Raw genomic sequence first — 17901 nt, 5'->3', positions numbered from 1 at the left:
AAGAATTGGAAGCTGCCCAAAGCTGCACTCCAGGCTAGGAATGGAGTGTGGCTTTGGCGCGACCTCCGACTCTTAGGACCCATGCAATTTAAATAGCATACCTACAAAGAGACTGAAGCAGCTTTATTTGGCAGTCTGTAACAGGCCTGCATTGAGGTTTCTGGGACTAAACAAAGATTCAAACTCTGCTCTTCCAGAGTTTAGTTTCAACTACTACACTATGCGGCTCTTTCTCTATAACCATCTTCTGTTACTTGATGTGCCTTCAAGTCAACTCGACTGATGGAGTCATTTTTCTAGAATTGGGCAAAATTTATTGCAAGGAAGTTTGCCATTGCTGTTTTCTCAAGCGAAAAGTGTGACTTCCCAAACTCTTTCACCCAGTGGATTTCCACAGCGGAGGGATTCAACCCTGGTCCCACAGAGTTTAGAAGTTTATCACATGGGGAAAATCAGGGTTTAACTGTCTATCCCAGAAGTTATGTGATCACAAGAAGATTTTCACACCATCACAGTTAAAGAGACTTATCATGGGAATAACAAGGATAACCAGCAACAAATCATTCACAGGATTTCCCTGTGAATGATTTGTTGCTGGTTAATCCAGGATAAGTCTTCTTTATAAATGCGATGTCATGTGAAAATCTTCCACCACAATCGAGCAACTTTCACAGGATAATGAAATTTAAACCCCTCATTCCCCCATGTGATAAAGTCCCTAGTCCAACAATTGACCACTACAACCAGCATTGCTCTCACAATTCAACACCAGTTGTTGATTGCCATTGAACAATTGATTAATGCATCTACTAGAATTAACCACATGATCTCAGTCATGCTTGATCATTCTTGGATTGTGTATAACTATTTGTTTGGTGCCTTTGATGTATCATTTGGGATTGCAGAATAGCCAGTGTGCATTCCACACTGTACTGTGGGACAATAAGCAGGCACACTGGCAGATACACAATCATTTAAATAATGTTGTCATTACCTGTATTTACTAATTTAGTGGCCTCCAGTGGTGTTAGACTACATCATCCAGAATGTCGCAGCCAGCACAGTGTTCCATTCTAAATACTGTAATAATTCCATTCTGGGTTTTGTAGTCATAGAATACACAGTCGGAAGCATAATCAGGGTTGCCCATGTTGTCTATATAGAAAAGTACAATAACATCCAAACTCCTTAAAAGCAAACCTCTTTATTGTGCCACCTAAAAGCATAAATACATGATGCAAGCTTTTGAAGTTCCACTGGCTCTTCATCAGGCTCCTTGAGAGATTCAATGTTCTCTAACTAACAAAGAGGAGACATCTAGGATCTCACAAGAAGTACTTTTGGAATTCAAATCTTACTCCTGGATTTGGAATGCTGTGTTCCCAATGCCACATGGCCAGAAGGAGGAGGGACCCCGCTTGCATTATGTGGCTCCAAAGAATAACCACCAACAACACCTGAGAAAATGCAAGCCTGTGACTACATTGTTATTTTATATTCCCCTCATATGATTCTTAACCTCCTTGCCTGTGAAGATGACAGTGAAGCTTTGAAGCTCACATGAATGTACTTTGTGCATTTTCTTTTTCCGCAAAGAGGTATCACTGATTTGTGGATTTTGGATGTCATTGTATACTACAGTTGGAAAGAAATTCTGAGGGCCATCTAGTTCAACCTCCTGCCATCTAACTAAAGCTCTCCCGAATGATACCCATCTAATCTCTGTTTAAAAACCTGTCAAACAGCTCTTACTGTCAGGAAGTTTCTCCTAATGTTTAGGCATTTTTTCTTGCCATTGAGGTCACTGGTCCATGTCCTGTTTCTGAGCAGCAGAAAACAAGCTTGCTCAATCCCAATATGACATTCCTTCAAATTTAAAGATGGCTATATGTCAGTCTTTTCTACTCCAAGCTAAACAGACCCAGTTCCCGGTTTCTAGACCTTTGATGATCTGCCCTTCTGCTGGACATATCCAGCTTGTCCAAATCCCTCTGTAATTGTGGTACCCAGAACTGGATACAATATCCAGGTGAGGTCAGACAAAAGAGAATAGGGTGGTACCTACCACTTCCCCTGATCTGGACACTAAACTCTTATTGAAGCAAGCCGGAATTGCATGGCTTTTTGGCCGCCAACACCAACTGTTGACTTATGCTTGGCCTGTGGTCTATACTGAGACCCAGTTCCTTTTGGCAAGTCAAGCCATGTGTCACCTGTTCTGTATTTGTAATTCTGATTTCTCCTGCCTGGAATGTAGAAATATACAGGTACCATCTGGAAATGCATTTGGTTAGTTTTGGCCCAGTCTTCCAATCTGTTCAGATCATTACCGATCTTGATTCTTTCTTCTTATGTGCTTCCATTTGTGGTATGTGGTTTGGAAATTGCTCAATGATGTGCCATCTGTTCCTTCACAAAGATGTTGGATAAGGCCAGGTCAAGGAGAGAACCCTGCAGCACCCCACTTGGTCCAGGTCTTGAAAACCTCAGCTCTTCAACTACTATAAATCTATCAGCTTTGGTCCACATTTCACCAGCTTATAAGCTTTACTGAAACAACATCCTATATTAAGCATTCCATTCCCTCTGGGTAAAAACTACTTGGCAGGACAATCTGCCTTGGGAGGTAGTGAGTTTCCTTCGCTGGAGGTGTTTTAAGTAGAGGTCAATGGGGATGCTGTACACTGCCAAAATTACACTGGCTGAGATTCTATAGTGCTTTCATGAGAGGAACTACTAATGCATAGTTGCATGGTGGGTCTACTACACCGTTCTTTTGCTGAGCACCAGCTTCATGCAATGCACTGTTTGCTGCCAGTGTGCTTGCTTATTGCCCCATGGTGCTACAGGGAATGCATAGGGGCTGTGTTCTGCAATCCCAGGAAATCAGAAGTATATTGATGGTGATGAGAAACATTATTTCTCTCTACTCTTCTCTCTCTTTCCCTCTCTTGGGTTGGTGTCACCCAGTGCATAACACATGGTCTCCCCCGCCCTCGACCTCCTTCCATACTACCCCATACAGAATCCTTAGTAATGTTTTGTACTACTGTTACTCAATAAATCATATTCCCAATATCATTGAATATACGTATATACCCAACTATAAGTTGATTCATGTATAAGTGAAGGGCAAGTTTGGGGCCAAAGTTATGGATTTTGTATGACCCGTGGATAAGTTAAGACTTGGAGGCTCCTAAAGTCCACAGTGGCTCTGTTTCCCTGCCAGTTTATTTATTTATTTAGGTATTTATTCCCGCCCTTCAGCCTAATGGCTCTCAGGGCTGGCTTACATAATTTTTAACAAACAGTTCCCTGCCCTCAGGCTTACAATCTAAAAGACACAAAACAAAAGAGAAGGGATGATGAGGAAAGGGGATGAGGTCCAATGGTTCTTCTCTCCCTAAGCGCTGGCAAGGCAGATTATTGGGGAGGGCTCTGCCTTCTTCCAGGCTAGTCCTGATGGAACTGGACTTGGGCCGTGAACTCCCTCTCAGGCCGGCGATGGCAGTTGTGGAGGGCGAGTCCCTTCCTTCAGGCTTAGTCTGGTGGGCTGGACTTGCTTCTCTGCCGCAGTGAGAAAGCACCAAGAGAGCCCGGTTATAGCCATTTTTCCCTTGGAGTGGGTTAAAAACAGTCACAGGCACCCCCTGCCCCCACAATCCGCCAGAAAACCTACTTTTACAGTAGACCCCTGGGAAGGAGGCCTTACTGCTGGCACCCACAGTGTCTGCAGCAGCCAGCTGCCTTCCACAGAGGGTGAGGAAGAGTCAGGTGGGGGAGAGCCAAATGTAAAAAGGAAAAGGCAAAGGAGAAAGTGTGTGTGCGCGGTGTGCGCGGCATGCGGACTAGGGAAAGTGGGGAGGAAGTGTGTGTGTGTGTTTGTGACTGGATCAGCTTGCTCCCATAGAAATAAAAATGCCCTGCACTCTCTTGCTTCAGCAGCCCATTCCTAGGCATGGAAGAAAACTGGGAGGAAAGTGTGTATACATCTGTGTTTGTCACTGAATATGCTGCCATCCTCGGCATTGACATATTGACCCGTAATAGGTTGACCCAGGATTTTGGGATCAATTTGGGCACAAATTTCTTGACTTATAGACAACTATATAAGTAATGGAAGGACATCGCTCCATATCCACGATATTTAACGAGAGATCCCATTCATGTCTTGAAAATCTTTTTTTTTCTCAAAGATGAATTATAAAAAGCAAAGCTTGATTTTGCATTTCTATCAGGGACATCATTTTACTATGCCACTGCCTATAATGGACTGAGCATCCACGGATTTGGTTATCCACGGGGGTTGCTGGAACGAAACCCAAAGCGGATACCAAAGCCTACTGTTGTTATGACATAAGCAACTGGCAAAATAAATTATGATTGTTAATTACAATATCATATGCACAGCCTTATGTATTTTACATGTACATATGGGATTTAACTGAAAATTAGGTAAGATGGGATTTTTAAAAACTTAAAACCTATTTTTTTAAAAAAAATTTTTTTTAAATTAATTGTTTAAAAACTGCAAGGCCTCTCCTTTCTCTTCCCACTCAGCCTAGCCCACTCACACCATCTCTTCTGATGAGCTCCAGCATTATAAATGGATGCAGATAACGCCACTGCCTGTTTTTGCCAAAGAGCAATATTCGAGAACAGTGGTGTCACCTGGTGCCGCCGGAACCCCTGCACCTCCTAGTGATGCCCCGCTGTCACTGAAAAAAACCAATGCTATACTCTTAAATACTTTGAGTCTCCCCTTGGAGTTCTATGTCTAACCTGCATCTGAGTGGACTCTTGGGGCTTTTACTATTTGCTCTGGGTAAAAAGCAAGAAGGAAAGGGTGTGAGGAACCGGAGTCGCAGTGAGTTGGAGTTTGGTTTGTTACATTGCTAAGGAGATGACCCTGTCAAACTTCCGCATCCATTTGGTAATGTTAAGCTGAGCATGAAATGATTAATTGGTTGGAAAGTGAGCAAAGCCACATGCAGTGAAGTTACTGCTCTGGTCCTGAGATGACAGCAAACACAGCTATCCTGGCTTCACCAAACCAAGCTTCTGTCACGCCTTCTAATCCTGACAAGGCTTTCCAAGAATCCAAGAAATCCTAGAATTGGAAGAGACCCTAAAAGCCATCCAGTCTGAATCCCGCCATCAGAAAGACACCATCAAACCACTCCAACAGTGACCATCCAGCCTCTTGTTTAAAAAACTCAAAGGAGGCGTACCACTCTCCAACAATGTATTTCCCTGTCAAAAGCTATTGCCTTCAGAAAGTTCCTCCTAATGTTTAGATGGAATCTCTATCTGTAGCTTGAATCATTGCTCGTGGATCAAGCAATGGACTAAACAGTGTCTTAGTCTCTGAGCAGCAGAAACAAGCTTGCTCCATCTTCAATATGATGTCCTTTTCAAAATTTAACATGGCTAACCATGTCACCTTTCTCTTTCCAACCTCTAGGCCTTTCGCCATTTGATTGCCCTCCTTAGACACACTTCCACCTTGTCAACAACTTCTTGAATTGTGGTGACCAAAACTGGAACATAGTCCGTGAGGTCTGAACAAGCAGAATAGACTGATACTGACACTTTCCCAATCTAGACACACACTCAGCCCATGCATCATTTAAACAGCATACCTACAAAGAGACCTGAAGCAGCTTTATTTTGGCAGTCTGTAACAGGCCTGAGTGACCTTGGACAAGACACATTCTCTCAGCCTCAGCCTCTGAATAAATCTTGCCAAGACAACCCTATGAAAGTTTCACCATAATTTGGAGTTGACTTGAAGGTGTACATGGTAAAACCCAATAGAGTAGAAACCTGGAAACATGTAAAGCCACTGAATCAACTGTTGAATGGTGAATCAACACAGAGATAAATCCCATTGATTCAATGGGTCTACTCTAGTTGGGCATAGCAATAGGAGTGAGACCTATATGAAACAGTTACAGTTGAGGATCTCTGCTGATACAACCATAAAACAAAGATATTTGTTGCACAACAATCAAAAAAGTACAATCACATGTGTAAGGCAGATTACACACTTGTGTGACAGCAACATCATTCTGACCAAAATGTACTTTGGAAAAAAAATCTTTCACAGATCATAATGGGACACCTTTGCACTTGGGACTCCCCTTATTTGGCACTTTCGGCTCTCCTGCAAGGTGAGGTTCACAGTGTTCCTTTGTTTGCCAATGATGGGATGGTGTGAACGCCGAAGTGCCTTGTTTCTTTCCCAGCACCTCTTCTCACAAGCATTGATATGTTCACAACAACACAGCTGTTAAGGAAACATTTCCCTCTGGTAAGCCTCTTTAACATATTCCAGGATTTATTGGGCAGGAAATGTTTGTTTAAATGCTAAGTGTGCATCTACACTGTAAAAATAATACAGTTTGACACCTCTTTAAGTTCTGTAGATCCATCCTATTGAATCTTGGGGTTTATAGTTTTACAAGGTCTTATCCTTCTCTGCCAAAGAGTACTGGTACCTTACAAAACTACAGATCCCAGGAGTCTATAGGATCAAGCCATAGCAGTTAAAGTGGTGTCAAACTGCATTGTTTCTATGATGTAAATGCACCCCCAAAATGGTGGTGACTTGAACAGAGTTTGGAGAAGTGAATCATTTGAATGACAACTAAGAATGCCCCAGCCAGTGTGCCAGGAGTCTGGGAGTTAGGCCTGCTGGGTACTCGGTGAAGGACCAGCGCAGGTTAGGTGGGCGGGGGGGGGTGTGGCCTTGGTACATAGGAACACCGTGTCCCTCACCAGGAACCACATCCGACAGACCTCCTATATCGAGTGTATTTACCTGACCCTAAAGGCTAGGGACAGTCTAGGGATTCTGTTAGTGTATCGGCCACCCCGTGCATTAGCGGACTCCCTTAACGAGCTGACACAGCTGGTCGCTGAGCTGATGTTGGAGACGCCCAGGCTTCTTGTCCTGGGCGACTTCAACATCTCCCTCACGGCCAGCTATGTTCCATCCGGTGCGGCTCGGGAATTCATGGAGACCATGGCAGCCATGGGCCTGTCCCAGCTGATACAGGGTCCCACGCATTGTGCGGGTAATACTCTCGATTTGGTCTTCTGTTCGGATGCGGAAAATCCGTGGGCGGAAATAGTTAATATTTCCCCCCTGTCATGGACGGATCATTTCCTGGTAGAGGTGAAAATCAAGGCTTCTACCCAGATCCCCCCCGGGGGTGGTGGACCAGTTAGGATGGTCCACCCTCGAAGGCTGATGGAACCTGAGAGGTTCCAAGAAGCCTTAGAGGGGCTCGCGGTTGGAAATGACGGCGACTCTGTTGATGCCCTTACCGGTATTTGGAATACCGGTCTCTCTGGGGCTATACACAGAATCGCTCCCAAGCGTCCTCTCAGGCCCGCTTCCAATCGTAAGCCCTGGTATACGGAAGATCTCCGGGCAAGGAAGCGGGTTCTGCGACGGCTAGAGTGCCGTTGGCGGAAATACCTTCGCTTAGACGACAAGACTCTCCTAGACCGACTATTAAAGGACTACGGAGAGGCAGTGCGAGCAACAAAGAATTCGTTCTATGGTGCTCGCATTGCGTCCGCGGAATCGCGTCCGGCAGAGTTGTTCAGGGTGGTCAGGGAGCTAACTCAGCTCCCTCCCGCCCTGAACCAGATCCTTGAACCTTCTAAGGCCTGCTGTGACTTATTTAACAACTTTTTCGTGGATAAAACTTCTCGTATAAGCGAAGGTCTGAACGCTGACATTATCGCAGAACCAGAGGTAGAAGTGTCCAGAGCCTCCGTGGACCATGTTATACTGAATCAGTTTGAGTTGGTGAGTACCGAGGATGTGGACAAGATCCTCGGAAGTGTTCGGAAAACAACCTGCTCTCTTGATCCCTGCCCCTCGTGGTTAGCGGCCCAGGGGGGACCGGCGGTAACGACATTGTTACGCCGGATAATTAACACCTCTCTCAGGGATGGGCGATTTCCATCGGATCTTAAATTGGCCATTGTAAGACCGATCCTAAAAAAGCCCTCCCTTGACCCCCTGGTACATAATAATTATCGGCCTGTTTCCCTGCTACCATTTTTGGGGAAGGTGATCGAGAGGGCGGTTGCGCTCCAGCTTCAGTCGGTCTTGGATGAAACGGATTATCTGGATCCATTTCAAACTGGCTTCCGGGCGGGTCACGGGGTTGAGACGGCCATGGTCGCCTTGGTCGATGATCTCCGTCTGAGTGCTGACCGGGGAAGCGTGTCCCTGTTGGTGCTCTTGGACATCTCAGCGGCTTTCGATACCATAGACCATGGTATCCTTCTGGGACGCCTGGCTGAGGTGGGGATCGGGGGCACTGTGCTCCAGTGGTTCCGGTCCTACCTCTCTGGGAGGTCCCAGATGGTGCAGCTGGGGGACGTGTGCTCCGACGAGAGGCCCCTTAAAACCGGGGTCCCTCAAGGAGCCATTCTGTCTCCCATGCTATTTAACATTTACATGAAACCGCTGGGAGAGATCATCCGGAGACATGGGGCGCGGGGTTATCAGTACGCTGATGACACCCAGATTATTTTCTCTATGTCTCCGACTGATGCAGTGACCGGGGATGGCGTCTCTCCTCTCGGGGCCTGTCTGGGGTCAGTAATGGACTGGATGAGGAAAAACCGACTCAAGCTGAATCCAGAGAAAACGGAGGTACTAGTGATAGGTTCCCCCGGTCCAGGAATGGCTGTGGTTCCACCTGTCCTAAACGGGGTCACGCTCCCTGCGAAGGACTCTGTGCGCAGTCTGGGAGTGCTTCTTGATTCGTCGCTTCATCTGACTGCTCAGGTGAATGCGACGGTCAAGAGCACCTGTTACCAGCTTCGGCTGATTCGCCAGCTGCGCCCATATCTGGACCGGAGGGACCTAGAAACTGTGGTACATGCTCTGGTAACTTCGAGATTGGACTTCTGCAATGCACTCTACATGGGGCAACCCTTATACCAAACTCGGAAGCTTCAAATGGTACAGAATATGGCAGCCCGGCTGGTCACTGGTGCGTCCAGGACCAGCCATATAACACCTGTACTTAAAGATCTTCACTGGCTGCCCGTTCGCTTCCGAGCTCAATATAAGGTGTTGGTTATCACCTATAAAGCCCTAAATGGCTTGGGCCCAGGATTCCTAAAGGACCGCCTCTCCCCATACAATCCGCCTCGCACCCTCAGAACGTCTGGGCAGCAATTGCTGAAGGTGCCTGGGGCCAAGCATGCTTCTACGTCTAGAAGGGCTTTTTCTATAGCTGCCCCAGCCCTTTGGAACACGCTGCCCACTGAGCTCCGCTCATCTACCACCCTGGCCCAATTTAGGAAGGATCTTAAGACCTTCCTATTTAAGCAGGCATTCCCCGATTAAGATCCTGTGGGCCTCCCCTCCTCTTCCGTGGCCATGAGGACGGGCGACGGGGCTTTTATTCCTGCTTTTACTTTTATTGTATGGTGTTTATTGTTTACTGTTTTTAACTGTATTTGTGTGCATTCGTTGCACTTTTGTTAGCCGCCCTGATCTTTCTGGAAGGGCGGGATAAAAATAAAGATTTTATTATTTATTATTATTATTTTTCCCAAGTTCTGGAGTTGAAGATATCACTTCTGTTCTTGAATGCTAGTGGTTTTCAAGCTTTGTCTGTGCCAGCTGGGTGCTTCTGGGAGGTGCCTTCCAGAAAAATAGCTTTTCCAAACTGCACAGCTGTAGATGGAAGACTCGTAGTGTCATAGAGTTGGAAGTGACCCCCAAGGGTCATCCATGCAGGAAGACACAATCAAAGCACTTCTGACAGATGTCCAACAAGCCTCTGTTTTAAAATCTCCAAAAAAAGGAGACTCCACCACTCTTCGAGGAAGCATATTCCACTATTGAACAGCTCTTACCTTCAGAAAGTCCTTCCTAAGGTTTAGGTGGAATCTGTTTCCCTGTAGCTTGAACCTATTGCTCAGCAGCAGAAAACAAGCTTGCTCCACCCTCAATACGACATTCCTTCAACACCAAGAATTGAAATGCTTCTAATACAATCTCACAGCAATATTGTTGTTGCTGCTGCTGCTGCTGCTGTTATTTGCCACCAAGTCAGGGTGCATCTACACTGTGGAAATAATGCAGTTTGACATCCCTTTAAGTGTTGTTGTTCCACCCTATGGAGTCTGGGGATATGTAGTTTTACAATGTAGTTTTCTCTGCCAAAGGGTGCTGGTGCCTCCAAAAACTACAAATGCCAGTGGTGTTGGACTGCATTATTTCTACAGTGTAGCTGTTCCGGACTATGACTCTGGAGACCAAGGTTCAATTGCCAGTTCAGCCATGACACCCATTGGGTGATCCTGGACAGGTCACACTCTCTCAGCCTCAGGAGATGGAAATGGCAAACCTCCTCTGAACAAATCTTGCCAAGAATACCCTGTGATATGTCACCATAAGTTTGAAAAGACTGGAAGGCATGTAAGAACAACAACAACAAGATATACCCTAAGATTCCTGATCATCAGCTGCCCTGCTGAGGGCTTGCAAAATCAGGGGAGCCATTGTGGATATAAATAAAAGGATGGATGGATGGATGGATGGATGGATGGATGGATGGATGGATGGATGGATAATCATCATTTGGCCTAGTCTACCTCACAGGATTGTTTGGAGGGTGGAAATGGGGTGGAGGATTGTGCATGCCACTGTGGAGGGAAACCATGCATGAAATTTAACTGGTAATTATACCAAATGGTCAGGCTCTGTTCAGGGTGGACTCAGTTGAGGGTTGGTTATTTACAGAGCAATTAGCAGTTTAGTGCATTTTTTGGCCCATAAGAGAAGGCTTGGAGGATGTTAGCCCTGTTGATGTGGGGAAGGATGCTCATCTTCTTTCCTTGTTAGATTGAATCTATGTACTGTACATAGAGCCAGCATGGTGTAGTGCTTATTTGACCATTGGACTATGACTCTGGAGACCAGGGTTGGAATTCTGGCTCAGCCATTGAAACCCATTGGGTGACCTTATGCAAGTCACACTCTCTCAGCCTCAGATGGTGAACCCCCTCTGAAGAAACTTGCCAAGAAAATGTATTAAATTGTATTTAATGGGACATAGCATCCATGGATTTTGATATCCACGGAGGGTCCTGCAACCAAACCCCAGCGGATAACAAGGGCCCACTGTACACTGGGTGATTTTTGCCCTCCCTTTCTTTCCCCACCACCACGGTCCAGCATTTAAGCTGAAAGCTCTCAGAAGCAGCTCTGAACCCCAAGACCCTTTGGATTTTAGTCTAAAGGAGCTGTGCAAGGTGTTGAACCTTACCCTTCCATCAAAAAAAATGAAAATGAAAATGTTTCAACATCTCCTTTAAAGTTCAGGTTCAAACCTGGAGCACATTTGCCCCACCACTGAGTTCCATCTGCCACTGCCCAAATGGTAGAGTGACCTCACATGGAATCCTAAATGAAATGAACCTGAGACCTGTGTAAAGCATCCACTCAACGACTAAACCATGGTCAAGATTAGGGTTTAGCTCTGTAGGAATCCTAGACTACATCAATAGGAGTATAGCATCTAGATCAAGGGGAGTCATAGTACCAGTCTATTCTGCTTTGTTGAGACCTCATCTGGAACACTGTAGACCACAAGTTGAACATGAGTCAACAGTGTGATGCAGCAGCTAAAAAGGCCAATGTGATTCTAGGCTGTATCAATAGGTGTAGAGAGTCCAGATCAAGGAAAGTAATAGTACCACTCTATTCTGCTTTGGTCAGGCCTCACCTGGAATACTGTGTCCAGTTCTGCGCACAACAATTCAAAAAGGATGTTGAGAAACTGGAGCATGTCCAGAGGAGGGTGGCCAAAATGGTGAAAGTTCTGGAAGCCACCAAGCCCAATTAGGAGCAGCTAAGGAAAGGGCATATGTTTAACCTGGAGAAGATAAAGTTTTGAGATGGCATAATATTTGAAGGGGTTTCACACTGAGGATGGAGCAAGCTTGTTTTCTGCTCCTCCAGGGACTAGAACACAGAGCAATAATAGATTCAAGCAACAGGAAAAGAGATTCCACCTAAACATTAGGAAGAATCTCCTGACAGTAAACGCTGTGAAAAGCGCCACCTTGGAGAGTGGTACAGTTTCCTTCCTTGGAGGTTTTTTAAAGAGAGGCTGGATGGCCATCCATTAGGAGTGTTTGGATTGTGTATTGCTGCCCTTGAGCTCTCTTCCAAGAGAAGCTGGACAGCTACCCACAAGAGATGCTCTAGCTGGATTTCCTGAATTGAGCGGGAAAAGGGGGGGAGTTGGACTCAGTGGCCCACCAGGCCCTTTCCGACTCGATGATTCTTTGAAAAATGAGAAAGAGATCTTAGGGCTGGGGTGGATCTTAATGAAAAATGCCACCCCAGTGTGTGTGGATACAGGCTGGTTTTAAAAGCACTGCAAACTAAATGTGCGTGGGGGCGTTGTATGTATTTTAAACATCATGAAAAGTGCTTCTCAAGCAAAACAGAACAGCCCATTCAACCAAGGAAGACGACCAAACATTTCAGAGTATAAATCTTTTCAAGGGTGACACCTGTAGGGAGCGTGTTTTCTTGCCCCAGGATCACAGGTCCCATAAAAACTCTACACTGACTGGCTGGCTTTTGAGTCATCCACCTCACTTTAAAACTTCTGGGTTGGAGGACAAGGCTATTTAAGGGGAACATCACAGCCCCAGGATCAGAATTTTGAAAGCTAAATGGAACCTCCATGTTCAGAAGCAGTCTATCTGTGCATTGAACTGTCTGGAGAACACAAGCATGCAAAGGGAGCTAACTGCTCCAGTTCAATTTTTGGACTTGGGCAGTCAGTTGGTCATGGGATGCTGGAATACAGAGCACAGAAATGAATGACTTTGGTAGGCTTAGGATTCAGATTTCTGCCCTCAAATCCTCTGGGGTCACATGGACTGCCAGATATACCCCCAAATGAATCAAAATCACCCATAAAGGTAAAGGTAGTCCCTTTACATGAATGTCTAGTCGTAACAAACTGTAGAGGGCGGTGCTCATCTCCGTTTCTAAGCTGAAGAGCCAGCATTGTCAGAGGACTGCTCTGGTGGTCATGTTGCCAGCATGACGCTGTGACCTTCTCACTGAGAAGTGGTACCTGTCTATCTACTTGTATTTCCATGCTTTTGAACTGCTAGGTTGGCAGAAGCTGGGACTAGTGACAGGAGTTCACCCCATCATGCAACACTCGGGCCTTCCAATCTTCCGATCGTCAGAACTGGTGTCTTAACCACAAAGCCACTGTATCTATCACCCATAGAAGGGCTCAAAATCCACATTTGCCTTTGGAAAATCAGTATGTTTTAAATATGAAACTGTTTAGTGGCACTCCTGGAGACTTCAATTAACTCTTTTTAGCCAGAAAAATGGCAGTTTTGGGGGGAATTGAGGTGGAAGGCTGGGGGCTGCAAAACAATTTGGAGAGGGGGGGCATATGTGGTCTCAAGGGCCACATTTTGCCTCCCCTGAGAGAAGCCTTTGGTCTGATTTGGAAGAGATATTCTGACCTACATACTGTGACCATAAAAATACACTAGTGCCAGGGAAAAAAGACAAAGTGGAGGTTCAGTCTGATCAGAAGAGGTCTTTTCAAGTCTTTTACAGATCAACTTTAAAGGGAGTGCTTAGGATGAAATGCAGTTTAAGGAGACCGTTTTAGGAAAAAGCAAGAGAAAATATGGTTTACATCCTGTGGATGCAAATTTATCCTCCAAATCCTTGCTGTAGGATCTCAGCAAGTGTCTTTCATTGTTTCCTTTCCTATATTCATATCCCATCCTCCAACCTGTGCAATTTTTACTCTACACTCCTGGGAGTTCTTTTCCCCCCTCTTGCCTGAAGTTTGAAAGGTGAACCTGTTTCCTTGCGCAAGAAGAAAATACAAAAGCGTTGGGTGTCTTTTACTCCGGAGCTGAGAGTCATTATGAAGTTCCAACTTCCAGTTTTCCTTTAATGAGTGGGGTTTATTTTTGGAACAGGAGAGTCAAGAAGAGAAACCCTCCCCATTCATAAGGGAACGTTATTCGTGCTCCCATTTCCAGGGCTCCTGCCGCCTTGATCAAAACACTCGGCGGTGGAGCTGAACCTGAATGAAATGACAAGGTGAGGCAGACACCAGCGCACGGCCAGCTCCTGCAGTGCTGGAATGATGCGAGTGCGAAACTTAGAGAACATCAAGACCTGGTGTGCAAGTGTGTGTGTGTGTGTGTTTGTGCATTGCCATTTCATCTGCCCAGACTAGCTCTTTTAAGAAAGGAGAGACTAGAAAGAACCAATTGGTTCTGGTAGGAAGAAAGCCAACTCATTTGAAACGGGACACATGAGGAGAGTTTTTTTCGGTACCTTGGATGGCCAAAAAGACAAAAAAAATGGGTGCTTGATCAAATCAAGCATTGACTCTCCCTAAAAAGTCACAGTTATTAAGCTGAGGCTTATCCAGGGGTAGCTGTGTTGGTCATACATCCAAAAGCAGTGATTCCTTTCTTAGATCAACCAAAATGCATCATGCAAACTTTCAGTGCTCCCCCCTGGTTTCTTCATTGGGAAAAGGTGTTTAAAATCGTACAAGTGAAAGAAAGAAAAAAAATATGATGTTGGAGTTGTAGGTTTACAATTTGTCAAGATGTTATTGTTCTCAGTTAAGCTGGAACAGATGGATATCTATGTAAGAAGAGGCCATTCCTCCCATTTGACCATGTGGGCTCCATTTTGGTCACCCTCCTCCCACACTGAACCCACAGCTTGCCAAGTTCCTTCTTGAATTGTGGTGCTCAGAATGGAACACAGTACTGTATTCGATAGTATTCTAAATAAGAGGAGGCTAACCAAGCATTCTGTCACCTTACTAGTTTAATTTATGTGCCACAAAACATGATAAGAAAAGCAGAGCTAGAATCAGACGGAGGAAGAGTGAAAGCAGGAGGAAGGAACATCAACAACCTAAGGTACAAGGATAATACCATAATAATGGCAGATGGCATCACAGGTTTGGAACAGCTAATAAGGAAAGTCAATGATGAAAGTGCAAAGGCATAAAGAAAACAAAAATTATGACCACAGAAGAAATACATAAATTCAATCTAGACAACAAGGAAATCAAAATAGTTAAAGAATTCCCATACCTAGGATTTGATATAGACTGGAATGGTGAGTGCAGTCAAGAAATAAAAAGAAGATTAGGAATGGGAAGGGTGGCTATGAAAGAACTAGAAAAGCTGCCAGAGAGTAAAGATATACAGCTGAGCACAAAAGTTAGAATCATCCAAGCCATTGTATTCCCCATCATCATGTATGGATGTGAGAGCTGGACAGTAAAGGAAGCAGACAGAAGGAAATTAACCCATTTCAGAACTGATGCTGGAGAAGAGTGCTTAGGATACTGTGGACAGCCAAGAAGACCAACGGATGAGTCTTGGAACAGATCAAGCCAGAGGTCTCCTTAGAAGCCAAGATGATTAAATTGAGGCTGATGTACTTTGGCCACATCATGAGAACGCATGGATCACTGGATGGATCACTGGAAGGCATGGATCACTGGAAAAGATAATAATGCTAGGAAAGGTAGAGGGAAGAAGAAGGAGAGAAAGACCGCATGCCGGATAGATGGATTCAAGCAGGGGGGAATGGGCATAGGCTTGGAGAAACTGAGTAGAGAAATGGAAGACAGAGAGTCTTGGAGGTGTCTCACCCACAGGGTCACCATGCGTCAAAGTCGACTAGAAGGCAGATAACAACAACAGCTGAGCAAATATGTATACTGCGCGCTCATCCACCCTAAGAGTCTTTGCAGCAACTGCAAAGCCTTGCAACAAGCTGGTGCTCCCCAGGTGAGCTGGAGATTTTCTCCCCTGCAGCTGAGCACCTCACACCCACACCCACAAAAAAAAACCTTGTCTTCTGCATGGAGTCCTGTGAACTCTTGGACCAGGCCCTACAATCTGGCAACCCTGTTATATCTTTCTAATTGTGCAATAACAAATGTTTTGTCCAAACTCTGATTTCCCAGCAGGAGCACTCCAATCTACTCACCTTGGTCCTGTCAAAAACCCCATGCAAACATATAGCTGTGTTAGTCTATGCAAAGGGATCTTGTAGCAGCTTCAAGAATAACTGAAAGAGAGAAGTTGGTAGCATGAGCTTTCATAGAGCTGTGTCTATTTATTATGTTCTCCATAGAAAAGTCTGCCTATCCCAGAGCTACCAATCTGTCTCTATGCATTCATTCTCTCCGTGCTGAGTCATTCCTGTGGAGAGTTTGCTCTGTCACCCCTGGGACAAATGCCAACACAGCAAAGACTGATCCCAGGCATGAGCATTGGTGATGCTGCCTCTGGTTCTGGCAAATGACCCCAGATACTATGGCCTGAGGCAATGCCCCCATATCGTGTCCCTAAAGCGGGGGGGGGGGGGGGAAAAATTCAGTCATGTTCATTTGCAAAGCATGTGTCACAGCTACAAAATGCTTTGGGCAATTAAAAGGAAATGGGAGGAGAATCTGAAAAGCAGCAAAACCTGGGAGATCTAAAAGAGACTAGAGAAGAGAAAGGTGGAGTTTGTTCAATCTCCAAATGCCTGGGAGACTTCTGATGGGGCTTGTTACATATTTAAATAACCCTGCAGAGGCTTTTGAGCCTTCTGCCTTCAAGGAGAGCATTTGTGTCTCCTCCAATATTTGAAAAATTCATATTTTAATTGTTTGTATTGTTTAAAGAGATAAATAAAATTTATTTGAAAAATATTTGAAAAATGGGACATGTGTGGCCAAGCAACGTCAGAATGTGGTCAAGATGGATAAAGTTATTAAAGCGTGAGAACAGACAGGCTGCAGTGGTTTGCTTTAGCCTAAATCTACTTGGAAAGACAAAGGACTTTGGGATTATTATTGATCATAATAAATTGAATGTGAGCCAGAAGTGTGATGCTGTAGCAAAGAAGGCAAATCCCATCCTCCTGTCTCCTCTGCTGAGTTCATTTAGTGCCAAACTGTGAGACATTTGTCTGTATGTAAAGGAGAGCTTCCTATGCTTCTTTCCCAGTGTTTCTTCACTTGTGCCATTATTCCTCAGCCCAACCCAATCCAGCCAACTGACACAAAATGCTTTTCTACCAGCTGAGTGAACAATACTGCAATGGAGACACGGGGCTTGTCTCCTAGAGTTTCCCCCCAAGGAGGCCAATCTCCCTGCACAGCTGGATGCAGAAAGACAGAGGCACAGAGGTTAAGTGACTTGCCCCAAGCCATCCAGCCCATTGGTGACCAGCAATCCAACCCAGAAGTTTCTCACAGAGACCCAGAGGCTGACGGAGTAATCCTGGCATGATTCAAAGTACTGCCAGCTCAGGAACAGAACATGGGTTTTAAAAATTGATGGAAGAAGAAGAGGGGGAAAGTGGAACCATCTTATAGGAAACCAGGGTTGGTTTTGTACAGTTTTACTTTTAAACATGCGCATGGGACACATATGTCTGATGAGCCACTTACAGGGAACAGATGCACATTCTGTGGGTTTCTCTCACCACCACCCCCAAGTTGACATTGCCAAGGGCAAACCCTACCTTTTAATGCATTTGTGCATTATAGAAACATGGGAATATGTACTACCTTTGAAGAAGATCAGTTCTTTGATTAAAAGCATGATGTGCAAGTGTGGGGGCTTTGTGGGATGGGTCAGTCTTGCACAATATCAGTGGAAGGAGAAGCAGGACAACACAGAAATTTGCTATCCTTGGTTTATTATACAAAATTGTGCAACTTTATATGTGATCTGTAGCCAGATGACCTGAAACCTTGCCAATCCAGGTCTTTTAAAGTATGGTTTTGGAAAGCCAGAAAGAAAAATATAAATGTGGATATGTGG

At 45.1% G+C, this 17901-nt stretch overlaps 2 protein-coding genes and 1 long non-coding RNA gene across 3 annotated transcripts in view; 1 reads left to right on the top strand and 2 right to left on the bottom strand.

Moving 5' to 3' along the window:
- The window catches only part of LOC121930307, a 25951-nt gene extending 9581 nt beyond the window's left edge, over nucleotides 1-16370 (bottom strand). Inside the window, exon 1 of the long non-coding RNA XR_006103915.1 lies at nucleotides 16073-16370. This is a non-coding gene — a long non-coding RNA (uncharacterized LOC121930307). The remainder of the gene's footprint in view (nucleotides 1-16072) is intronic.
- C1H8orf74 (chromosome 1 C8orf74 homolog) overlaps nucleotides 1-17901 on the bottom strand; it is a 601672-nt gene that overhangs the window by 284401 nt on the left and 299370 nt on the right. The gene's annotated exons all lie outside the window — the stretch shown is intronic.
- Nucleotides 1-17901, top strand: part of XKR6 (XK related 6) — a 206338-nt gene that overhangs the window by 159463 nt on the left and 28974 nt on the right. The gene's annotated exons all lie outside the window — the stretch shown is intronic.

Source organism: Sceloporus undulatus, chromosome 1, assembly GCF_019175285.1.
Source record: "Sceloporus undulatus isolate JIND9_A2432 ecotype Alabama chromosome 1, SceUnd_v1.1, whole genome shotgun sequence".
Lineage (NCBI taxonomy): Eukaryota > Metazoa > Chordata > Lepidosauria > Squamata > Phrynosomatidae > Sceloporus > Sceloporus undulatus.
The sequence above is the reverse complement of the archived record's forward strand: the minus strand, read 5'-3'. Positions and strand labels throughout refer to the sequence as shown.